The sequence below is a fragment of the Malus domestica genome, chromosome 09, assembly GCF_042453785.1.
Source record: "Malus domestica chromosome 09, GDT2T_hap1".
In the NCBI taxonomy this organism is placed as follows: Eukaryota; Viridiplantae; Streptophyta; class Magnoliopsida; order Rosales; family Rosaceae; genus Malus; species Malus domestica.
Window position 1 is genome coordinate 14,066,833 of NC_091669.1, and position 26,256 is coordinate 14,093,088.

At 39.0% G+C, this 26,256-nt stretch overlaps 3 long non-coding RNA genes across 28 annotated transcripts; 2 read left to right on the plus strand and 1 right to left on the minus strand.

The window, feature by feature from the left end:
* Nucleotides 1-530: 530 nt before the first annotated feature.
* Nucleotides 531-5,526, plus strand: LOC114826991 (uncharacterized). Its single transcript, XR_011571133.1, has 3 exons — nt 531-752; nt 4,641-4,886; nt 5,201-5,526. It is a non-coding gene; the product is annotated as an uncharacterized lncRNA (long non-coding RNA).
* Nucleotides 5,471-20,749, minus strand: LOC103429310 (uncharacterized). 26 transcript variants are annotated; one of them, XR_011571127.1, is made up of 15 exons: nt 20,476-20,748; nt 20,284-20,358; nt 19,714-19,798; nt 18,933-19,198; nt 18,642-18,727; nt 16,877-16,992; nt 16,630-16,706; nt 16,215-16,428; nt 8,394-8,501; nt 7,887-8,259; nt 7,622-7,693; nt 7,266-7,415; nt 7,051-7,119; nt 6,367-6,512; nt 6,064-6,274 (listed from the first exon to the last, which is right to left on the minus strand). It is a non-coding gene; the product is annotated as an uncharacterized lncRNA (long non-coding RNA). The 26 variants fall into 26 exon arrangements; XR_011571124.1 differs by lacking the exons at nt 7,887-8,259; nt 8,394-8,501 and adding an exon at nt 17,833-17,900 and having other exon boundaries at nt 18,642-18,723; nt 18,933-19,013; XR_011571106.1 differs by lacking the exons at nt 7,887-8,259; nt 8,394-8,501 and adding an exon at nt 17,833-17,900.
* Nucleotides 9,612-11,099, plus strand: LOC139188024 (uncharacterized). The gene is made up of 6 exons (XR_011571132.1): nt 9,612-9,763; nt 9,941-10,027; nt 10,218-10,308; nt 10,392-10,476; nt 10,622-10,674; nt 10,784-11,099. It is a non-coding gene; the product is annotated as an uncharacterized lncRNA (long non-coding RNA).
* Nucleotides 20,750-26,256: the final 5,507 nt, after the last annotated feature.

Genomic DNA, 26,256 nt, shown 5'->3' on the forward strand with positions numbered 1-26,256 from the left:
AAGGAATCTCTGGCGGTTCTGACATTTCTACAAATAAATGTAGGAGCTTATTTCCGGTGGTGTAACAAGTACCTTAACTAGTTTCGACTTCTCTACTTATGTCGTACTGTCATCTATGCTCTGAACACTTATGTTTTATGGGTTCTTCCCACTACTATGCACTCTATACTTTAGATTAAATAAATGTTAGCTTTGGTTTAAATTTATCCATATTTTTATGCTTCACTTTCCTTTTTTTGTTACGTCACCTTTGGGTGTCGACCAGCATGCCTCGACTCCGATCGGGATGTGTTAATTTAGTTCATGAATTTGATATATAACACCGCCGCTAAATGTCAAGTGATATAAGAAAATAATTTGTTCTTATTTTTTGTTATAGGACTGAACATATTTAGTGGGATAAGACTTAGAAAGAGATCCTAAAAAAAAAAAGGACTATTTGAAAGCTAACAAAAGACTTGGCACAAAAATCGAGTGGAATGGCGTTATAGAATTCATACGGCCGAACCCATAATGCTCGATTGGGTTTTTTTTTTGGACTGAACGCAAAAAGAAGAACACCATTTGAAAGAGACGAAAACTATGGCGCATGAATAGCATTCTGGAAAAACACTCGAATGCAACGCTCTAATAAAATAAAGGTGTATTGAGATGACCAAGCTCTCTCTACGAAAGAATCGGCAGTGCCTCTCCTTCTCTCTCAGCCTCACTTTCAAGCAATCGGAAGCTCACTCGCTCAGTCCTCTCACCAGGTATGAGTTAAATTAGGGTTTTTCTTTTCCTTTTTTTTATTGGAAATTAAATTTAGGGCATTTCCAAAACTGATATGGTGTTTCACTTGACATTAGAAATTCGTTTATGTATGAGTTAAATTATTATTATTTTTTTAAATCCAAGATAGAATATATTAAAGACGAATAGGAATGTTTACATCCTTAGCTAGAATGTTAAACAAAAATTTCGAGCCGATACAATCTAGGCAAAAGCATGACCCTCCTTAAATACAAACTTAGCCACCGAGTGAGCAGCACAATTGCTCTCCCTAGGCACAGAGGTGAACATCATCGTCGTCAACCTGCGCTCTAGACTCTCAATATCGCCAAGTATACATTCGAGGCTGAAGTCATAAGGCAATTCCTTCCCAAGCATCTGGATTATCACCTTAGCATCGAATTCAATAATCATGTTCTCAAACCCATTGTCAATGCAAGCTGACATGGCCTCCTGGATCACACACATTTCAGTAGGGGTAGCAGAGTGACAAAACCCGACTCCTGAGCCACCAGCAGCTTGGAGCAAACCGGCAAAGTCCCAAACTAACCTAGCCCATACCCACACGTAAGCTATTCTTACACCAAGCCACATCAGTGTTGACTTTGATGACCCCGAACCACGACTTCTGCCATTGTATAACACTGCGACCTGCAGCCCTTATTGCCAACCCACCATTTGGGCACTCACCCGTAGACTCCCGGGACATTGCATTTTTAAAGTCAGAGATGTTCTTCCTCCGTACCTTCAAGATTTCCAAAGGCTTCCGGTGCACTCTGTTAAACACTACATCGTTCCTGTTTTTCCAGAGACGCCACAGGCCAAAGTTAAACTCCTGCATGATCTCGTTAGCTTTATCCCTACCCTTGACCTGATTACACAGGTTCTCCCAAATTTCTAAGAAATCTGCACCTGCCAGGCCGTGGTAGTTCAGATGGAGAGGAGAGCAGAACCAAAACTGGTGATTGAGAGCGCAGTGGAAAAATAGGTGATTTTCAGACTCGTCCACCATGCTACAAACCCTACACACATTATCAACCCTCATGTGGTGCCTTTGTATGTTGCATCTAACAGCCAGTGCATGATTACAACACCGCCAAACGAATAGTTTAATTTTGTTAGGGACCTTCAACTTCCATATTAGGTTCCACACCTGGAAGTTCTTTTGGTTTTCATTGGGCATGCCTGCCCTTTTTTCCCTAAGGCCCCGTCTTCCATAAGGCTAACAGCCACTCCATACCCAGGTTTGACCGAGTAATCCCCATTAACATTATAGTAGGGATACTTAAGATCGGAGCCACATCATCCTTATTAAAACTCACCGAGATCAAATTAGCATTCCAAGATTTCGAGGCCGGATCAATTAAATCGCTCACCAAAGTGCTTTGCAAGCCATCATGCGGCCTTACTTTAAACGCGGAGGGCTTAAGGAACCATGGGTCCTCCCTAATACTAATACTAGCTCCATCTCCCACCCGCCATTTTAAGCCTTGCTGGAGCACCTTACGAGCTTCAAAAATTCCTTTCCAACCCCAGAAAGTGTTCTTCCCCCTACAAGCACCCATAAAAGTTCCACCTGGAAAGTACTTGTCCCTCAAGACTATTGCAAGGAGAGACATCGGGTTTTGGGTCAAGTGCCACCCAATCTTAGCCAGAAAGGCCAAATTGAAGCATTGGATGTCTCTAAAGCCAAGGCCTCCAGCACGCTTCTGTTTCATTAGCCGATCCCAGGAGATCCAGTTGACACCCTTCCTTTGCTCATTACCTCTCCACCAGTAATTTCGTATAGCTTTCTCCATGTCCCTGCACACCCCAATGGGAAGCTTAAAGCAGCTCATGGCATAGTTCGGCATAGCCATGATCACCGCCTTAACTAGGACTTCCTTCCCTGCTTGGGACAAAAATTGCTCTGACAACCCCACACGGGTCTCGATCTTATCCCGGACTTCTTCAAAAATGGCTTTTTGGAGTGGCCAAAATCCGCTTGCAGCCCAAGGTACTTCCCAAAACCCTCATTGCACTGAATATCCAGAGTTCCCACAATTTTTTTCTTGGTACGGGACTTAGTCTTCGAGCCAAAGAAAATCGTGCTTTTAGACAAATTAATTTCCTGGCCGGATCCCCATGCATAAACCTTTAGTACCTTCGCAACCCATTGTGCCTCCTCCATCAAAGCATTACCGAACAGAACAGAATCGTCCGTAAAAAAAAGATGCGTTACCGGTACACCGTTTGGCGTAATCTTGAACTCGTGAAGAGCACCTTGCTCCAACCCATTCCTGATCAACATAGAAAAACCTTCGGTGCAAAGAAGAAATAAGTAGGGAGATAGGGGATCTTCATGCCTCAACCCCCTCTCCGGCAATATGTACCCCGTCAGGTTCCCGTTCACCAAAATGCTAAAGGAAGCAGTGGAGATGCATTCCTTAATCCATCCACAGAAAACCGGCGCAAATCCCAATCTAGCCATCATAGTTAGGAGGAATTCCCATTCCACATGATCATACGCCTTAGCCATATCCAGCTTTATTGCCATGCCCACTTGGTCCTCTTTTTTTTGGTGGAGCAATGAATGCAGGATTTCATGCACCACAAAGATACTGTCCTAAATATGCTTCCCATCGACAAAGGCAAATTGATTATCGTTAACCACCTTTGGCATCACCTTCTTTAATCTATTAGTAAGTACCTTAGCAAGGACCTTATAGATAACATTACATAAGGCAATAGGCCTTTAATCTCCTTCTGAGGGTTTTCATTTTTTTCACAAAATCTAAAAGTGTGAGAACCTCCAAACCTATCCTTCCAATCATCTGCCACCAAGTCACGGCATTCTTGCAGCTTACTCCAGTGTGCATCATAAGAGAATTTCCTACCCTTCCACGCCATCGCCTTCTCCATGGAAAGAAAAAGCAGAGCATTGTCGGACCTTTCCAACACCACGTGCCTGATCTTAGTATCAAGGTCAAGGTTATTCCATCCCATGGTAGCCAGCCCACGGTCGAGTCTCTGTTGGATTGGCATGCAGTCCCTATTATTCCGCCATGTGAAGGGATATCCTTCATAGCCCAGGTCCATGAGTTCGTTGCAAGCCACAAACTTTCTGAAGCCCTCAGGCTGGAAGCCATTCTATAGTTGCCGCCTTCTTTTTCTTCGTTACTCAGTATATCATCTTGTTGAAATCCCCGATGAGGAGGCTTCGGTCCCTGTCTTTTTCGATCCTTCTGCTCAAGCACATCCATTGGCTCGTCCGTTTTTTCTCGTCAGTACTGGCATAAATAGCAAACAAACGCCAGTGGCAACTATTATTCCCATCCCATATGAGTCAAATTATTTTAGGGATTTGGTATGTAGCTGCTCAGATTTATCTTTCGTATTGCAGCGTCGTTTATACGGAACGCAAGAATTAAGATTGAAAGTGAAAGGAGCCATTAAAATAACTTGGCTTTGCCCCCCATTTGAAGATAATAAGTAGGTGGATCATCTGTTCGTAAAAATTCTGTGTTAATTCAGAGCTTGTCATATAAGGAGACCGATAGTTTGGCTAATGGATATCAATCTATACAATACTTGGTAATAATTTGTCCATTTTTTTTTGTCAAGAAAAATTCACACAAAAATCAACCAAATACATGTGCATGAACAAGGCAATGTGGGTTTATCTGCACTGGCAAGTTTAATGGATTAACGCTGTTTCAAGTCGTCGTGGATTTGTTGGTGCTTGTTTTGGTTTGTAAGAACTAAGAACTATGTGAATTATATGAACCAGGAACTAAGAACTAGCATGTTATAATTTCAACAAGCACGTTGCTCCCTTTCTACCTTGCTGTTTAATTAATTCCAATTGCTGTTTGAATTTTCTTGGGCAGCATCGCTGTTTAATTTGAAGCAGCGGAAAAGGATCCTCTTGCTTTCAATCTCCCTTCTTCTACAATTCAAATTTAGGCTCGAAGTAGCTCTTGCCTAGGTCAGAATTTGGAAATTTTGTTCAAATTCTCAGGACTTTCTTCTTGATTGATTTTGTGTGTGATTGCTTTCATGGGTTGTGTTTTTCATGATGGTCCCCTTTCTTTGGTCTTCAATTGGCTACGATTCGGGTTTATGCTTCAAATAGGGTACGTTCCCTTTTTCTGACTTAATTTTGATAAAAATCTTTGTTGGAATTGATAAATCTTCCTTGGGACTGTTTGCAACGGTTGTGGTATTTCTCTTTTTATTGACTCTTTGTTTCGTTAGTTGAGTTTGATACAAATGTCGCCCCGTATGTCTAAGCCTCGTGCACCAAAACCTTCCAAGCCCACCCGCACGTCAAAGTCTTCCAAGTCCACCCACGCTGATAAATCTCAAACAGACATCTCTTTTTGTTCAGTTTTCCTTAGTGGCACTTAGATGCTGGTTACTCATCCATTTTAAATCTTGTATATTGCAGGATACTCTTCCGTTTTGTCAAAGCTACGACTTGCGTGGTTCTTCTCTACAATCGTATTGTCTACTTTGCTTGTGACGGTCGGGCATTGCCCATCTTCAATTGTTCAAAGAGAGAACTAGTAACAATGATCTCATATTGCTGAAACTGAAGTCGGACAGATAGAACTAGTAGCTTGCTTAGATAGGAAGAATCGCATAGATAGGAAAAATCGTGTAATGATGCTTGTTGCAGCAACATGAATCTGCATTTTCTTTTAATTTTAACTTGATAGGAACTTAACAATCTTGCTCTAGAATTAATGATATATTTTGTGCTCTACATGGACACACACACATTGTTAGTTACATCACTTATGCATAACATAGAAAAGGACACAAATGCAGATGCAAATGCAGAGAAGAAGAGCTAGGACACTCGTAAGAAGATTTCCAAGGAGTGCTCCTGGGATCGGACACAGTTTTTTTACTATTCAATGGGGAAAGCTAAAGCTGTTAAGTGTTCTAAATACGCCTGTCCTATTCTTGGATGGCCTACCGGGTACCCAAATACGCCTGCCACTTCTTAAGAGATTATACTAGAATGAACTGTCTTGACACTTGAACTTGTCAGACTTCCTTGTTTGTGGACGGAAAGACATAGCTTAATTTCATTAAACCGCAGCTAGAATGCTTGTTCGAGACTCAAGCTCTACATGAGGAATTGTATTTGGGGTGCTGAAGAAGCAAATTGGGACCAGTTTGATGGTTATACGAATTTGAAATGGAACGAACGGATGAAAGAGACATCCAAGTTTTGTTGAGGAATTAGATTCCACTAGCAAGAGTGCCCGCGCGATGCCGCGGGTTTTGAAACTGTACAAAATATGTAGAAAGTTATAATGTGTATATATACTATTTGCATACATGTGAAATCTATTTACAATCGTAAAAAAAGATTTCAACTTCGACATAACAAAAATAGTTTGCGGAAATCTTCGCAAGAAACAACTATATACATGAAGGGATCCCCTATAATGAATAGTTTGCACAACCCTAGATGATATAGCAAGAAATGAAGAACAAAAAACCTTTCCTTCTGTAAAAATGAAAGTAGTAATAACAACATTAGTTCTAGACATAATTAAAGTGTTGAATATAGGAGCATACTTATTAGCTATTGGATTATACCTCATCAATGACAAACAGCCAATTTCCGCACCATTTTTCTAGAGCTTCATAGTTGGCATAGTCTGGAGCTACGTAACAAATCTCTCCACTTCTTTGAGATAGTTTCGAACAATATGTGGTTCCCATGGAACACCTTTGCTTAACATCTCAATGCCAAATCATCAGAAAATCCAAGAATAAGACATTGATGCAAAGATTCTCTATATTCCAAAAGATTGTTAAATAAAACCAACCACATACTCGAAACCAAAAAAGAGAAAAACTACATGCGTATAGAGCTATAGATAAGATAAAATTCAGTTCTTTGCGAAACCAAAAAAAATGAAATAAAAATAAAACCCAACGAAATAAAAGATGAGTATATGCAGTAATAGTCATATAGGAGTGAGTTCATCAGCTGTAATTTGGTATTTCAGATTGGCTCATTCAGCATTGCTATAAAATTTCAATCATGGCATTCCCATTAAATTTCAATTTTGAAGTAACAACTCCACATTCCCCAAACAATTAAACCAAAACGCAACAAACTCACACCAAATTTTTCATTTTTTTCCGCATCTTTCAACACAATAAACACATTATGGACTGTTCATATCAACACGGATGGTATGATTATATTTAAAAGATAGCAAATTAGTAAAAAATAATAATCAAAACTTGGGAATTATGGTTGTTTAATTGTACCAAAGCTGCAGTAGTCCTTGTTGGTGTTGTGGTTGCTGGTGTTAATCAGCCTTTTAGGGAGTAGAAGACCTTCAATTATAGAGCAATACAGAACCTGGAATTAAATTTCAATTTCTCTGTGCACAGGACAGTTTAAAGTTTAAAGATTAAAATTCTACACACTTTCTAGCCCTAAATTTTCCCGGGAAACAAACGGAAAGTGATAGAAGTCATACCTAGTCCGCGAAAGCAGACGCGATCGGCGAGTTTGGCGGATCATGCTGGCAGAGATGTCTGGTGAGAAAAGGAAAGCAAACAGGGGCAAATGCCCTATGCTGCATGGGTCGACTAAAATTGGGTACGGCTAAAAACCCAGAATTCAATCACTGAGAAAACATCAACAACCAAAATCACACCAAAATTCATAAAATTCAAAAAAAAAATATATGGGTTTTATTTATCAGGTAGTGAATGAGTAAAAATACCACGAATGGTGCTGAGGACTAAATCAAACAACAGTAAAATTAAACCCTACTTTATTTATTTTTTCAATTCGAAAAAAGGAAGATGGTAATGATTTTTCTTCACAAACCTTTCTAACCCCATGAAGGGCGCTCCTGTCAAGTCCTTCAGTGAACATATCTCTTCTGGGTTCTTCCTTTACCTGCACAAAAAGTCAAAAAATTAAAAACCCACAAACCAAAAACTGAAAAAAAAAAAAAATCAACTTTTTTTCTCCAGAGATCCTGACAAAGAAGACTGGAGAGAAAACTGAAGAGATCTCCACTGTGTTTCTAAGAGAGAGGTCGAAACGAAGGAGACGTTGTCCAACGGATGAAGAGGAAAGAGGGAGGAACCTGGAGAATGAGGGAAGAACAGCGCATCGTTTCTATTGTTCCAGAAAAAAGATCTGCACAAATTTTGACTGGTTCTGTCGTTTTTAGCAAGAAAGTGAGAGAGAAAACTTCATCGAAAGAACTCGAGAACGGCGATGGGAGGGGATGCCCTTTCTGAGGTTAGCGAATGGAAAAGCAAATGGGTTTTTCCACTGCTTTCGTCGGCTTTCCACCACTTTTCTTTCCACGATGACCAACACGTGTAGACGTGGAGCTGAGAAAAAAAAAAGCGATTGCAGGAAATGGAAGGCAGAGAATGAAACAGCAGAGAAATCCAACAGGAAAGGCCATTGATGAAGAACGCGTGGCCAGCCAGGACAAAGTGGTCATTTCACTGTGTAAAAGAGGCAGCACAACGGGAGATCAAGAAGAAACCGAGGGGCAAATTCGTCAAATCACTGTTAATGAACAGTGTTCAGAAACTGAGTTTTAGTATATATGATTTCTAAATCACCATTTGTTTCTGACCTTGGCCACCTATCTTCTCAAGGATCCTTGGAAGGTGATGAAAATGGAAACGTTTCCCACTACAAGGTTTTAAACCCTAAACTTGGGATATAGCCATCATCATCATCTCTATGGGAAGAAAATGGTAAACATTATCAGTTGGAAACAAGCAAGCAAGAACATATGGATCCTGCCCTGCTTGCAGATATGTCAAAAGATCAATTGGTAATGCATTTCAATAATGTGATGTAGTGATTTCATGAGTCTAAAGTGCAAAATTACACCAAGAAAATACTCAACGTCAGGCAATATTATTGGGAAGAAAAAAAATTGAAAAAAAAAAATCCCTTCCTGATTTCAATTATAGTTGGCATGAAGAGGAGGAAAACCTCCGAGGTTATTACTAAGGTGAATTTCTTGTGGAGAAGGAGGAAATTGCTACATTTCTCAAGTCTTGGTAGTTTGAGAGACGGATTGAATACTTCCGCCTCATAGATTTGCATGTGGATAAGAAAGGGAAATAAAGTGCCTTGTTCCGAAGCTGCTGAGAAAATATCACAACACTCTTGTCTTCGGGAGAGTTGTTTTTAACAACAGAAACTCTGAAGCTACCAGTAGAAGATGTGGGTATTGAGAAGATACACTTGGTTGGATTCTTTGGGGACTTGTGGATCAAATAAAATTCATTGCTGAAGACAAATGACTTGGCAGCAACTCTGTATTTGAAGAAAATATGTACTGAAGCTTTTCGAATCAAAAGTGAACCAAAGATTGCAAGGTGCCCATATGAAATGAACTTGCACTGAAGCTTCTCAGATTCTTTGCTTGGCAAAGCAAGTAGAAATAAAACGTTGCAGAATCTTTTGGAAGATCACTGGCCAGAATGTGAAACGTGGAAAGATCAATGAGACTTGTGGCAATGATGAAGAAGAATGTGTTTTATTTATTGCATGCGCGAGTTGTAGGGCTGGAAAAAAATCCCAAAAATCCCAAACCAAACCAAAAAAATCCCGATCCCAAACCAAAAAAATCCCAAACCAAAATTCCCGAAATTTTCGGGATGTCATCCCGAACCAAACCGAAATTTTCGGTATGGGATTCGGTACTGCCTCTCCATTTTTCGGTATTCCCATACCAAACCGAAAAAAAATTATATATATATTATTTTTTAATTGTAAGAGAATTATTTCAACCATTGATTATTTTGGATTTAATATGTGCCGTTGATTTGTTTTTAGGTCAGATCCAAATGGTACTCTACTCTTTCCGTTCATTTGTTTCCATCCATCGAAGTCTCGAAACGCAGCCCTCCCTCACCGAGCCCTCATCTCTCATCTAATCTCTCATCGAACTCGAAGTCACTCTCACGGTCTCACCTCACCCCAAATTAGGTAATTAATTTAGTGTTTTGAAACCTAATTTCTGTCTTCCTTTTGAAATTTAATTTAGGGTTTGAATCTTGAATCTTAATTTCTGTCTTCGTTTTGAAACCTAATTTCAATCTTGAATCTTCCCTTACTGGTTTCAATTTTGAAGAGTGAATGTTTTTATGCGCTGCATGTTTGCAGGATTACCAGATTGCTGCGGCTACCAGGATTACCAGGTTTATGCGCTGCGTGTTTTTTGCAAGTCTCATCCTCTCCCAAATGAAATTGGTATGTAGAAGGGATGTATGGGGAGAAAATGCAATATCTTTCGATGTTTGAATAAATACGACAAAAAATTTGATTGAGTATCAGTGAAAAGCTTGCAGTAGGATCATCTTCAGATTGTGAATATGTGTGTTCTACGTTTAAATACTCTATTGAGTCCCAACTGCTTACCTGTACATAATGCATTATGCAGTGGCTCCCCAGAGACAGAGCATTGTGGATGGAATGAGGATGATAGCACTCAAACTTGAATTTGGTGTATCTCACAATCAGATATTTGAGAGGTATTTTTCTTTTATTTTGTTCTACTTTTTGTTCTTATCTTTCAAAATTGTAGATGTCTTTTATTGATTATTAATTTGTGCAGGACCCTAGCAGTGCATTTTACAGATCCTTTCCATGTGAGCAAACGGGTTGCAGATAAATGCAATGATGGTACTTTGCTTCTCCAGGTATGTGTGATATGGTTTTCAAAACTACACTTCTGTATGTAACTTTACTTATGCATCCCTGGCTAGGTGATTAGATAATAAGACGTGAGTGTGTGACATCCTATTCCTATGTGTTGAAACATGGAAATTGTTTCTGTTTCACCAGATGGGAAACTCACTGATGGGGGTCTCAAGTTTTTAAAGAAAGTTCGTAGCGGAGTATGTTCTTGACTTTTGTCAGACTTATTTTTCTATTTCCGTCAACTTACTTTAAAATTGATGTATGTTTTACAGCTGTTGGATATTAATCACTTACTTTCTGATGCAGGGTGTTGATCCAAGTATTCGAGCTGAAGTGTGGCCGTTTCTTCTTGGAGTGTAAGTATTTTCATATCTATGCGATTGCTTTAATGCTTCAAGTTTTGTATGTGTTATATGAAAATTAGTTAGTATACGATTTTCAAATTTTCACCCTGGTTTTTATTTGCTTTGTAGTTCAAATACACGATATATGCTCAGATTTTTCTATGTTGAATGCTCAGATTTTTCTATGTTGAATGCTCAGATTTTATTTGCTTTGTAGTTCAAATACACGATATATGCTCAGATTTTTCCATGTTGAATGCTCAGATTTTTGAATGCTCAGATTTTTCTATGCTCAGATTATTGATTGGAATTTGGATATATGCTGAACTGTGGTTGTGATATATATTAATGTGCATTGTTATTTTATTTGTTAAGTAGGATGAACGGGTCTAGTAGCCAATCTAGTACACATATGGTCTCGGTATTAGGGGCCGAAGAGGCCAACAATCTTCATAAATTTTAGGCTTTGTTTTTTTGCTTTTGGTTTGTAACTTAATTATTGAAACTTTGGCTTGGAACTAATTTTTTTGCTTTTGAGTTTGTTACTTTATTTATTTTAAAACCTTGACTTGTAACTAATATTTTTGCTTTTCGATTTGACATGTTGTACTTCACTATGGGCTGTTGAATATATTTGGCAAATTGCTTTAAAATAGATTTGTACACAGATTTGACATGTGTAGTAGAAATAAAATTGTTTTTTGTTGAATTAGGTTAAGCCCATATGGGCTGTTGAATTGAGTGACTATACAATTGGACATATTCATTACTAGGCTGGGTGGACAGATTTTGGGCATGGCCCAATATTGGCTTTTTGTCCAAAAGTCCAAAACCATTTCGGGATTCCCAATTTGTCCCGAAATCCCGAAACTATTTCGGGATTCCCGAAAATTTGGTTTGGGATCGGTATTGAAATTGAGATTCCCGAAAATTTTGGTTTGGGAATCGGGACAAGGGTTTCGGTATGGGATCCCATACCGAACCACCTCTAGCGAGTTGGCAGGCCAACGGATTTCATTAGTGGCACTTCGATGCTGGTTACTCATCCATTTTAAATCTTGTATATTGCAGAATACTCTTTCGTTAAAATACCTACGAATTGCATGGTTCTTCTCTACAATCATATTGTCTACTTTGTTTGTGACAGTCGAGCATATGCACCGTTAAAGAATTGAGTTTGTGGAAGTATTGTCAGACAAGGAGAAGAAGTTCATATTTATGTGCGAAGATGAGCAGGAAAATTTGATTAGTTCTGTTTTTGCCGGAAGGGAATGGATCTTGAAGGAAGTATGGAAACGGGCAAAAAAAGAATTGAGCGTTAAGGCGAATATTTTACAAGTTGCAGAAGCCTTTAGCAAACGTCTTGCACAATTATATAAGAGCAAGAATTTGAAACGGGAAGATACCTTTGTCGAAATTATCATTTCTAAAGGGAGCGAGCATGGAGCAATATACACAATTGGTCTAAAGCCTGATATGGATGAAAAGAGCAAAATCCTCAATCCATTCGAGACCAAACCTATAAAGGTTGAAGAGTGCTATGCTAGCATTAAATGCGATCCTCTTTTGTAAAAGGTGTTATTGGAGGCTTTTTGGAATATTGGTCAAAACGAATGATACATCATAACTAAGTTGAAAAATCGGCTGAGCAAGTGGAGGAGCCGGCAGAGCAAGGACCGGCAGAGAGTGGAAAGGGCAGATATAGACCACGAAGTCATTTACACATTTGAAAAGGCTATGTTAAGTGCGTATTGTGGTGACCCATACACTGGTAGGTACATCAAGTTTCGCTACACTAGTCATCAAATTTACAAAAGCATACCTACAATGCACCCATTGGATCTCTACAAGAAACATTACGATGATGTGATCAAGAACTCCACTTGAAATAGAAAACTTGAAATGTTTATTTTCACTACCAGGGTTGGCGACGTATGGCACTGTTTCTGCTCGAAACCAACGAGGTGTCTTCAAGACTATGTCATTTTGGGTTTCATAAGGGGATACATAATGCACAATGTTTGGTTGACACCGAAAGCTTTTTAAGAGAAAAATGGAGGGAGAATACTACAAGGTGTGATGATGAGGTATTAGGAACCTTACAGTTTGGTTATTTTTACCCAAAACCTCCTAAAAAATCAAAGGGTTACAAAAGAGGAAAGGCCTGAAAACCACCCAAAGACGAAGGGCCACACTACTTCTGTCTGAGCTCTTATGATGTCTTAGAGAAGTTGGTTCCCGAAGGTCATAACAAGGATTTGTTTGGTTTTAGCCCGGACTATCATGGACAACCTTCAAGTTCAGATCTGACTAGCTCTAGTAATAGTAGGGCAAGCATTAATGCTATTAATTTTTTAAATTTTCATGAAATGATATTTGTATAGGATGATACAAAGAAAAACATTCAATTTTGTTATTGCATCAGCTTTTATGAGATGGTACAAAAGGCATCGGTTTTTTGGTTTCATGTCCCCAATGAAGGGCAACCATCAAGATGGAGAGCAACTGATTATATGATGCTAAATTTTGTGGTTTAGAATGAGTATCTAGATTCGGATGTTTCCGTGATGTGTGGTTTTGTTTGTGTATTTATTTGACACGATCAAACGCTTTAGGTGTTGTTTCTTGTATTGACAATATATAGATCTAAGGTTGGATATCTGAGTTTGGTTTGGTGAATTGAAATTGTACTAGATTATCTTCTTGATATTGGGTTTCATTTGGCATATTCGTATCTGAGTACCAGATTGAACAACACCAAAAGCGCTATTAGCACCACATAAACAATCAGGTACTCGGATACGAATATGCCAAATGAAATCCAATATCAAGAAGATAATGTAGGACAATTTCAATTCACCGAACCAAACTTAGATATCCAGCCTTTGATCTATATAGTGTCAATACAAGAAACAACATCTAAAGCGTTTGATCACGTCAAATCAATACACAAACAAAACCTCACTTCATGGAAACAGATCCAGATACTCCTTCCAAAACACAAAATTTAGCATCATATGATCAGTTGCTCTTCATCTTGATGGTTGCTTTTCATTTGGGACACGAAACCAAAAAAATGATCCCTCTTCTACCATCTCATAAAACCTGATGCAATAACAAAATTCAAAATGTTTTTCTTTACATAATCTATACAAATATCATTTCATAAAAATTTAGAAGATTAATAGCATTAATGCTTACCCTACTCTTACTAGAGTCAGCCGGATCTAAACTTGAAAGTTGTCCACTATAATCCAAGCTAAAACCAATCAGATCCTTTTTATAACCTTTAGGAACCAACTTCCCCAAGACCTCATAAGAGCTCGATCAGTAGTGTGGCCCTTCGTGGTTTTGGAGTCTTTCCTCTTTTGCGACCCTTTGATTTTTTGGGGGAGTTTTGGGTAAAAATAACCAAATTGTAAGGTTCCTAATACCTCATCATCACACCTTGTAACGTTCTCCCTGGCAGTCTCCATTTTTCTTTGAAAAAACCTTCGGTGTCAACCAAACAGTGCATTACGTATCCCTTTATGAAACCCAAAATGGCATAGTCTTGAAGACACCCTATTGGTTTCAACAGAAACAGCACCAACCGTGAACAAACATTTCAAGTTTTCCGTTTTGGTTGGAGTTCTTGATCACATCATTATCGTAATGTTTCTTGTATAGATCCAACAGGTGCACTGTGGGTATGCTTTTGTAAATTTGATGACCAGCGTAGCGAGAATTGATGTACCCACCAATGTATGGGTCACCACAGCACGCACTTAACATTGCCTTTTCAAGTGTGTAAAGAACTTCATGGTCTACATCAGCCCCTTCCACTTTCTTTGCCGGTTCTTCCACTTTCTCTACCGGTTCTTCCACTTGATCGGCTGGTTTTTCCACTTGGTTATGATGTATCATTCAGTTTGACCGATCTTCCAAAAAGCCTCCAATAACACCTTTTACAAAAAAGGATCTCATTCCAATGCTAGCATAGCACCCTTCAACCTTTATAGGTTTGGTCTCGAATTGATTGGGGATGTTGCCCTTTTCTTCCATATTGGGCTCTAGACCGTGCATATTGCTCCATGATTGCCCCTCTTAGCAATGATAATCTCGACAAAGCCATCTTTCTGTTTCCAATTCTTGCTCTTATATAATTGTGTAAGATGTTTGCTAAAGGCTTCAGTAACTTGTAAAATATTTGCCTTAACGCTCAATTCTCTCTTTGCTTGTTTTCATACTTCTTTCAAGATCCATTCCCTTCCGACAAAAACAGAATCAATCATATTTTCACGCTTATCTTCGCACATAAATACGAACTTCTCCTACTTGCATGACAGTACTTCCGCAAACCTATTCTTTAACGATACAGACGCCCGACTATCATAAACAAAGTAAACAATACGATTGTAGTGAAGAACCACGCAAGTCGTAGCTATGACAAATGGAAGAGCATACAAGATTTCAAATGGATGAGTAACCAATATCTAAGTGTCACTAAGGAAAACTGAAAGCACGACATATTTGATCTTATCATAGCTATCTTGACAGATGGGAAGAACTAGTGTGAGAAAACTGAACAAATTTAGCAAGTCGGAGTATTCAGCAAGCACAACAGGTTTGATCTTACCATAGCTATCTTGACAAATGGAAAGAACTAGTGTGAGATTTCCTAGTTAAGATCAAAGGGAGACAATGGTCAAGTCACTAATTATTCTACACCACTTTGAAAAACCATATCAAGTATATAAAATCTCTCTTAGACATTTAATCGAACAGTTGCAGACATATACAAATCCAATCATAAACTCTTCAAAATTTAATCGAATAATCATAAAAGACTTGCATCAAAGATATATTTTTAAAGAATGGTACACAGTTAGTCTTGGATTAAAATAGTCTAAAAGTTCAAAGTATAATATGTAGTAAGAGAAAGTGGAAGATCGGTCAAAGTATAATATGTAGTGGCTCGGAAACAACATGGTTTAAGAGTGATAGAATGCCAGACATAATTGTGTATTGCTAGTGAGGTATATGTATTTCTCCTACAAATAACTTCAAAGTGTAAGGAGAGTGTGTAGATGCCAAAGTACATTTTGGTTCAAGCACAAAATTCATCTAAACAAATTGATCGGTCATAGCTACAAAATGCAACTAAATGAACTCATAACCCTATATCATTTTTAAAAAGGTTCTGAGTTTGAATCTTCCATTCCTACTGGTCTAAACTAGCTTGAATGAAAAAAAAATCTAACTTGAAGCTGATCTTTCTAAATTTTAATTCTGCATTGAGAAAATTACTGGCATCTTAAAAGTTCGCTACAATCTGATCTAATTTAACCAACAAAATCTTAGCTATGCAAGTAAATCTGTAAAAGTTGGAAAACCTAATTTAATTTTCATACTTGTAGATGGTGATTTCCAGCCAATTGTCTTTGCACTTTTTGCAGAAGATCGAAGAGGGAGAGAGATGAGAGCGAGGAAGATGGTGATCTCTACTCTCTAGGCCACAATCTTTGCAATTTTCGCACAAGATTGAAAAGAGATGAGAGTGAGTTCCCGAAACCAAACTTGCATCAGAATCCAAATCATCTAGATTGAAATTGAAATCATCCGAACCTGCATTAAAAATCCAAATTGAAATCAGAGATAGAGTGACAGTGAATCAGTGAAGATTGATAGAGTGACACTGGTCATCCACAGTAACCAGCCCTTACGAGTTTTAGTATATACAGGACAAACATAGAAATAAATGCTTCTGTAAAATCTAATAAAAATTGAAGAAAATGAAAGAATATGAGATTTGAGGGACATACATACTTTGCATGTTCTAAGTTTCATGTGTAATACTAAAGTGTTGATGGCTGGTGGGCACAGAGGGTGATGAGATTGATTCTCTGTGGCAAAAAATCCGAAGAGGGATATGCAAGAGTGTGAGAGAGGAATTCCCAAATAAATTGCAAAAAACGGCTTCTAGCTCGTATTTTCAATTGCAAAAAACCTTGAACAATAAACACAACCCATTAATGTTTAAGTCTGACCATAAACAATCGTATTGGCACCATACCTTCACAAAGACGAAAAACGCCACAGCAAAAACCGAATAATCCACCAATGTGACCACCTGTTCCTTAGATTCACATACGCAGAGACCGCTTCCCAAAAAACGGACATCCACGTCTCCTGATATAAAAACAAAACCAAATCATACATCCAGTCCAGGGGTCTAAGGACATGCACAAAAAAGAAATTCATAGATAAAATCCATGCAAATGTGGAAAATCAACATAAAAATGGAATGAACGACAGTGAGAAAGTCCTAAAACTCACCAAGAAAAGGACAGATGCAGCGGCTAAAACAGAATTAAAAAACCAGTAATAACGATTGACAAATCAGAAAGCAACAGACAAAACCCTTGATAGCAAGCGGTGAAAACGACGACAAAGACGAAATTTCCACAGGCTGGCTAACCGGCTTGAGCAGATAGAGATGCGAAAATGGGAAAGGAAAACAATTAGGGTTTCAGAGACAAAGAAAAGGAGAGCCCCAAAATGGGTGAAAACGGCGAGAACAACAAAGAAAAACCTAGAACCAACGAAACAACTCGAAGCAGGGGAAGATAGACGCGTGGCCATCTAGGGCAAAACCGATGATCAACACGTGGATGACAGGGGCCGATAAAGCAGAGCAAAACCAAAAAGGAAAATGAACCAGAGACAACACGTGTAAAAATGGTCCAAACGAAATTACACAAATCAAGCAGGGGCAAAAAGGGAAGCACACTGTTAATGAACAGTAACTTTTTGTGTTGGGTTTTAGTATATACTAGTAAGTATGCCCGCGCGTTGCTGCGGGTTTTAAAGCAGTATAAAACATGTAAAGGATATACACATATTATATATATGAGGAATGAAATAGATGTCCATGGATGGGGTACTATTTACATAGATGTGAAAATTCATTTTCAATCTTATTTACAATGAGGAACATAATAGTCCAAGGATGAAGTAATATTTACATACATGAGTAACAAAATAGGTGTCCAAGGGTGGGGTTCTGCATTTCTTCTCACATGTAAGTTTTCTTTTGTCTGTTACATTATAGATTGGGAAAATGGATATTGTTAATGTAAATAAATGAGAGTCTTAGTGTAAATGAGTCTTAGTGCAAATGAGAGGACAAAATATAGGTGTGGTTTGAACTACAGATAAAAACAATGAAAATAAGTTGAAGAGTATTGCCTTATTTAAGAAAAATGGTTCTAAACCTTAAATCCTATATGAATCAAGTTTCTGAAACCATTCATATTCAAACCAATCAATTCAAATCATGCTCAAACCAATTATGTGTAATACGTAAGGAAAAGTTATAAATTATATTTGGCACGTATAAATCAGCTCTAATTATATAGGTTAGAGTTTTTATGTGAGTTAGAAATATCCATTTGGTCGTTCCTTAGAGAAATGCCCTCAATTCCTCACTCTTACACCTTAAATCTTATGTTTGTACTCCTAAATTGTACATAACAAAAAAAGGGTCAAACCTACGTACAAAAAATGTTATAAACTCAACAGTTGATATTTCTTTGTTCACACTATTTCTTTGTACAATCCAGCGCAAGCAATGAAGAAAGTTAATAATGTAGGACATAAATATATGAAAAAAAGAATTAGGAAAGATTTTTAATTTTGGTGTTTTGGTGGAAGAAAAAGGAAAAAGATTCAAGGAGAGGTCTGATGTTTGTAAACATATTGGGGAAAATAAACAAAGAAATACACATACAGATCGGAGTTGTATAGGATAAAAATTAGCAGAAATTGAAAGTAGATACCTTAGATGATGATATGCAGAGTAACCTTGAGAGTTGATGTAGTATGAAAGCTACAGTTTGCAGAAGTCACTAAAGCCAAATCCTTACTTGATGTTTGAAGTGAGAAGTACATGAAAAATGAAACAAAAATTTGATTACTGTTAAATGGAGAGAAAAAATCCATAGAGAAACATAATTACAGAACCAAAAAGAATAGAAAAAAAAAAGGCTGAGAAGTAAAAGTCACTGTGTAGGAACAATAATAAGCAGCCATAGATAGAATCAAAGATGTGAAAAGTCTAGAGACACTACCTCCTCCACAGGTGGTGACATTCAACCCATTTGAAGTGTCAATTGTTCCACAAACGTAGATTTATTTGTAAAGCTAATATCCTGAAATTAGGTTGAAAGCACATGTGTTTTGAATTGAATCATTATATCCATTAGGTGCGAACCTTCCTAGCATCAAGATTGCTGTTTTTCACCGAGAACGAAACTAACAAAAGCATCATGCTTTCTTTCCTTCTTTATGTTCTTCTGATGTTTCTGGTCACCTAAAGTTGTAGCTTCTTTTTCCTCTTCCCCATATGCATCCAAACAATTTTTAAGCAGGATTATCAATAAATTAACCAAAAGAATGTATGATCAGAGAGCAAAGTCTTAAAGCATCAACCAATAAGTTGAATCCATATGATTAGCATTATTGTTGTATGGAACATTTCAAACCTTACATGTTCACCAAACAGTATCAGTCCAATTTATGGGAAATAGTCAACAACAACAACAAAGCCTTTTCCCACTAAGTGGGGTCGGCTAAAACAATTAAAAGGATTCCTAAGACATATCAACCGGGATTTGGATTTAATGAACACCTAAATGAATTTTTTTCCTTTCCTTTCTCAACCCTGTGCAGTTCAAAAGTAGAACCATCGAACCCCGTAATGAAACAAACTATTGTTCATAGCAAATTCCAAAAATTTATTTAGATTTAACCAATACAGTCCTAAACCCATTTAATCTGAAAAATATAAAGCTAATTCTATACATTACAAAATCAAATCAAATCATATAATCTCAAACATTTTATTCATACCTTTTTTATTTTGTCTTTATACCGATCACCAACAGCCTTTATATATTTTTCCTCAATCTCTGAAGGTGAATTTTTTTTCAAAAACCTGCAATCATGACCAAAAATAAATAAAAAAAATATAACAGAGAAGAAGCAGAGACTTTCACAGAGAAAGAATGGTCAAACATGATGGGTAGCGTCCGTCGATGGTTGATAAAACCGTCTAGAATTCTTTTCTCTCTCTTTCTACATCCTCATCCTCTCTCTCTAAAATAATTCCTATCTCTCTTGGTGCTTCGTTGAGGGGTTTCGTAGAGGAGCTTTTGGGGTTGCCATATTCATGGAGGGTTTTGGTCCAGAAGTTCTATTCTGACATTAATTTTCTGGGGTTTTTCTAAATCTGGTGGACAGAAAAATGGCAGTAAGTTCACAATTTTTATGGGTTTTTTGTGCTTTTTTTTTTATAATCAAGTTCTCTACACACTACAGTAGATTCAAATCTTCAAGAAAAAAGGTGGGTTGCTAGATTCGTACCTTTCTTACTCAGAAATAGAGAGAAAAAAGAATTGGAGGAAAAGTTGGGAAATTTACCAGAGGGGTTTAGGTGGAGGCGCCGAGAGGAGGCGATCGGCAAGGCGGATTGAAGCTCGAAGGGCCGAGAGGAGGCTATCATTTCAAAGACGATCCCAGATGAAGAGACAAAATCGCAAAAGAAAACAGAGAGAGCGAGAGGTGTGTGTGTGACGGTGAGATAGAGAGATTTCAGAAAACTAAATTAATTACCTAATTTGGGGTGAGAGTGAGACTCAGACTCGGTGTGGTGGTGAGACCGTGAGAGAGATCCCCAGTTCTGTGACCTGACCTGTCCATGAAAGACAATCGCCCTAGAGAGAGAGAGATCGCGAGAGAGAGCGGTGGTTGTGTGGTGAAGGAAGGCTGGAGAGTCAGAGACGAGAGTATGGTGTGGTGGTGGGCCGGTGGCTGGTCGGAATTCGACAGTATGGTGAGGGACGACGTTGGTGAGGGCCGGAGGCTCAGGGCTGCGCTTCGAAACAAATGAACGGAGGAACTACAAAAGTGAAATGTTATCTGACCTAAAAAAAAATCAACGGCACAGATTAAATCCAAAACAATCAACGGTTTAAAAAATTCTCTTATAATTAAAAAATTATATATATATTTTTTTTTTTCGGTTCGGTAAGGGAATACCGAAAAAATGAAATGCAATACCGAATCCCATACCGAAACTTTCGGGAATTTTGGTTTGGGATTTTTTTTATTTGGGATCGGGATTTTTTTGGTTTGATTTGGGATTTTTGGGATTTTTTTCCAGCCCTGTCTTCAGTGCTATCGAACCAGGCTTCTAGCTCCGGTTTACTGAATTGCGCTATATGCCATTCGGCGCATAACTTCAAGTGTCAAAGTTGTACATCCCTTGGTGCATGCATAGATGTTTAAGCTCTTGAAAGTGGCAGATACTCTCAGTGTTAGGACCTGTTCGAACAAGATCATCAAAATCCACTATCATTACATCACTCAATTACTATTGAAATGAATTTATCAACTTGTACGGTTTAAAGATGTGTAAACAGCTAGCAATACCAGGAGGGAGAAACTCACAGGACTTATGGTGAAAAGTTAAAACCCATAGTAAAAAGATAGGGTTAACTGCAAGCTTGACTGCCATTTTTCAGGATGATTAATTAAAAAATGCTTTAGTCCAAATGATAGAGACCCCCAAATAACATGCTAAGGAATATGTATTCCTGCTATTAAAATAGCAATGTTCCTAATCCTACTGTGGCTTTAGACTCTAATCCATTTGATGCTCCGAATGGCCCTCATCCTCATGCATGCATTTTATAGAATCATGTGTTACCTAACTGTTTCATAATTATGAAGGGAAAGAGGATTGGTTATTACTGTTTATACCATATTTAGGGCCTCGTATTTAGACCTCGTATAAATACTCGGATGACTTAAATGTAATTATGTAATAAAGGAATGGGCAAATATGTAATTAGGGGATGAGCCCTTATTCTATAAAAGGGCCTCCTCACCCTCACAAACAAGAGGGGTCTCTCCTCATCCCTCTCAACGCTCTCACTCTCAGAGCTCTCTCTCCCTCAGATAAATACATAATCAGTGTGGACGTAGCTCAAACCTTGGGGTGAACCACGATAACTCTTGTGTCATTTACATTTCATGCAGATTCACGGTCGGATTTACGTTGTACCAAGACCATCCGGTTTTGTGCATCAACATTTGGCGCCGTCTGTGGGAATCGACACGAAAAGTTATGTCGATTCTCTCTCAATTTTTCACCTCCGCCGTGAATCTGCAGAAATCCAAGAACCCAAAAACCTCACTCTTTGGGCTTCTCCAGAAAACTTTCGCAGACCTCAGCCCATCCATGCCACTATGTCCTCATATTTCCACCGAGTTCCAAAGTGCTCACCAGAAAAAATGATGGCTTCCATGTCTTTCTCTACAACTTTTTCAACACCTTTACAGATTTTTCTCAAGCAAAAACAAAAATAAGCACGAATTCTTTAGCTTCATGCCCTTCCATGGCGTGTTGGATCAAATCCTCACTTGGGTCTCCTAATCGGCATTTGTTCGAAATGGGTGGTCTTTCCAATCGGAGAATTTTAATGGGTTTCTGATCAAATCTTGGTCTTTGGTTGTCTATGCTAAAGCAGCTACAGCAACATCTCTATATATCTCTCATGTCCATCATCTCTATCATGTCCCTCATCGCTCAGCCTGACACATCAATCAACACACCCAACTGAAAGAGGGGTAGTTTCGTGATTACCCTGATTCCGCCATGGGCATTCCCTGCGACGACATCGTCGTTATCAAGCTGAGGAAGGCTCCTGATGAGCCCTCCGTCCTCATGGTCAACTGTCCCGACAAGGCCGGCCTCAGCTGTGATTAGGAGAGGTTGAAGGATCAGCTCTCGTCCGCGTGCCCGTCGTCGTGCTTCTTCTCATTTTATCTCAATCAAATCTCCAACGTCCCAACGCCCTCTTCGGTTTATCTGTTGAAGTTTTGGTGCCACGACCAGAGAGGCTCACTTCACGATGTTTGAGCCATCGTACGAGTTGGGCAAGAATTCGTGGGATCTCGCGGTGGCCCAAATGGTTTATGATGATGTTGTTGGGGTTGAAGTGGTCGAGGAGATCAAAAATCAATGGCTTTTCTCAGTTTTCAGCATCTGTCAATTTGGCGGAGGAACGAAAGATGCCAAAATTAACTACTGAGAGTACTTGGGATTTGGAGATGTGATTCATTATTGTATCTTTGCTTGTAGTCTGATAAACAACTTAGAATTGTCTCTGCCACGTGTTCCACACTGAGTGCATTGATAGGGGGCTGGAGTACAATGATCATCATCTTCACCATCACGACGAGGACGATCACAAAACTTGCCCGCTCTGCAGGACTCCATTGCTGACGTTATCGTAGAAGCGGAGCCTGAGTTGGGATTGCAGCAGAAAAAGGGAACAAAGTGAAAAGCAAAAAAAGAAAAAGAAAAAGAAGATGTTTGGAGAAAGCAAAAGCAAAAATAAGAGGCGGTGGCTCCCTATGAACGTTCTGCACTCAGCAAGGCTTATCTCTTCCCCGAGTGTAAGTGGTGTTACTTTTCATGAAACTTGGAGACAAAAAGCTGGGGCCACGTCATTGACTCACTGGTACACATCATCATCATCATCATCGACTTTCTCTGGCCTTGATTCAAAGCCATGACTGTATGTTGGAATAATGGAGAGGGATTTTCTGGTTTTGAGCTCAATAAGTGGTTTTGCAAGTCCGTCACCCTCAAAAACCAGATACGCTCTATTGAGCACATGCTCCGTAAGAATTTACCAGCTGAACTTAGGGAGGCTCATGAAGAAGAAGTTGAATTGCGTTCAAAAAATCGAAGCCTTTGGATTAGAGGTTACAAAACTTCTGTCGCAGTCAACGCAGCATCTGGATGAGCTGGAAATAGCCAAGGATTTGGACAAATTATCGGCAAAGTTGATGATGTATATGAGATGATTTCTTCAACGATGGCTGCAGATCCCCAATGGCAGATGACAGCACAAAAAAGCAAAAGAGAAAGGCAGTGGGAAACAAAGTGAAAAGAAAAAAGAAAAGGAAAAGATGCTTTTACATACAAATGGTATCTTTTTGCTTTTACAAACAGGAGCTCTCGGTTTTTCAAATGGGGAAAGGAACAACGTCATCAAGTGGAAGCCAGATCTCTGGCAACGCAGAGACAGAGACAGAGAGGTGCGGTGGAAAAGGAAAAGCAGAAGGTAAAAGTAAGGAATAAACATCACACCAGAAAGATGTGATTTACTTTTCTTGTTTTTGTGTGATGTAATTTAGTTTTCCTATCTTTCGGAGACATTTGTATAAACCCTATCAGAGGGTAATATGTATAAACCCCATCAAAGGGTTAAAAAAAAAAAAAACGACAAAGCCCAAAATAAATGGGCTGACATGTTGTGGAGGGCAAAGATCTATAAGCCCAAAAAAGCACCAACCAGGTGATTAAAAGTACGCCTAGTACTCTAAAATTATTCGGCAACCTGCCGCTATTACCACCAATCAGGTGATGAAATATACAACCCGTACTTCAATATCACTTGGCAACTAGCCATTCATGCCACCAACCAGGTGATGAAATGTACAACCCGTACTCCAATATCATTTGGCAACTAGCCATTCATGCCACCAACCAGGTGATGAAATGTACAACCCGTACTCCAATATCATTTGGCAACTAGCCATTCATGCTACCAATCAGGTGATGAAATGTACAACCCGTACTCTAATATCATTTGGCAACTAGTCATTCATGTCACCAACCATGTGATGAAATGTACAACCCGTACTCTCCTTCATGTCATGATGTCACCAACCAGGTGATCAAAAATACGCCCAGTACTCCAAATTATACATGAGCATTACTCATGTCATTCATACATAAACATTTATGAGCATCACTCATGACAACCAAACATAAACATTCATGACCATCATTCATGTCAACATTCATGAGCATCACTCATGTTAACATTCATGAGCATCACTCATGACAACATTCATGAGCATCACTCATGTCAATCATACATAAACATTCATGAGCATCACTCATGTCAACATCCATGAGCATCACTCATGTCAACATCCATGAGCATCACTCATGTCAATCAGCTTCAAAAGCTTCATTTATAAAATCTCTAGCTTCAAAAGCTTCATTTACAGAGCTCCAGCTTCGAAAACTTCATTTACAGAGCTCTAGCTTCAAAGCTTCACTTGCAAAGCTTTACCTACAAAGCTTCAGTGCAGGGTATACAAATACCGTCTCCAAACAACCGCCACTTCGGCCCATACATGGATTCAATTTGAAGTCTCCAGCCAACAGATTCTATTGACCGAAGACTTGGGGGACTACATTATGTACCATATATTGGGCCTCAACTGGACCTCATGAAAAATATTTGGGGGACTTAGCCCATAACTTATGTATTGAGGAACGAGCCCTTATTTTATAAAAGGGACTCCCTCACTACCATTAGAGAGTATCGCCGTCTACTGAGCAACCGCCTCGCTGCGAGCATCAACTCTAGCCCATCATTTATGTATTGAGAAACGAGCCCTTATTCTATAAAAGGGACTCCCTCACCATCATTAGAGAGCATCAACTTAGCCCATTATTCATGTATTAAGGAGCGAGCCCTTATTCTATAAAAGGGACTCCCTCACCTTCATTAGAGAGCAACGCCGCCAACTGAGCAACCGCCTATTCACGAGCATCACTCGTAGCCCATCACTTATGTATTGAGGAGCGAGCCCTTATTCTATAAAAGGGACTCTCTCACCATCATTAGAGAGTAACACCGCCAGCTGAGCAACCGCCTCGCCGCGAGCATCACTCCTAACCTATCACTTATGTATTGAGGAGCGATCCCTTATTTTATAAAAGGGACTCCCTCACCATCATTAGAGAGCATCAACTCTAGCCCATCATTCATGGATTGATGAGCGAGCCCTTATTCTATAAAAGGGACTCCCTCACCTTCAAACGCCGCAAGCCGAGCCAACCATGGCAACATAAGCCACAAGCCGAGCAGCCTCGCAGCGTGTGCTACTTCTAGTTGAGCGTTATTTCAGAATGAGCACTGCCTCATATCGAGCATCAGTTCAAGACAACATCTAGTTATTTCGGCCCACACATGGACTAAATTTCAAGTCTCCAGCCAAAAGACTCTCTTGACTGAAGACTTAAGGGACTACTGTTTATACCATATTTAGGGCCTCGTATTTAGACCTCGTATAAATACTCGGGGGACTTAAATGTAATTATGTAATAAAGAAAAGGGCAAATATGTAATTAGGGGAGGAGCCCTTATTCTATAAAAGGGCCTCCTCACCCTCACAAACAGGGGGGGTCTCTCCTCATCCCTCTCAACGCTCTCACTCTTAGAGCTCTCTCTCCCTCAGATAAATACATAATCAGTGTGGACGTAACCCAAACCTTGGGGTGAACCACGATAACTCTTGTGT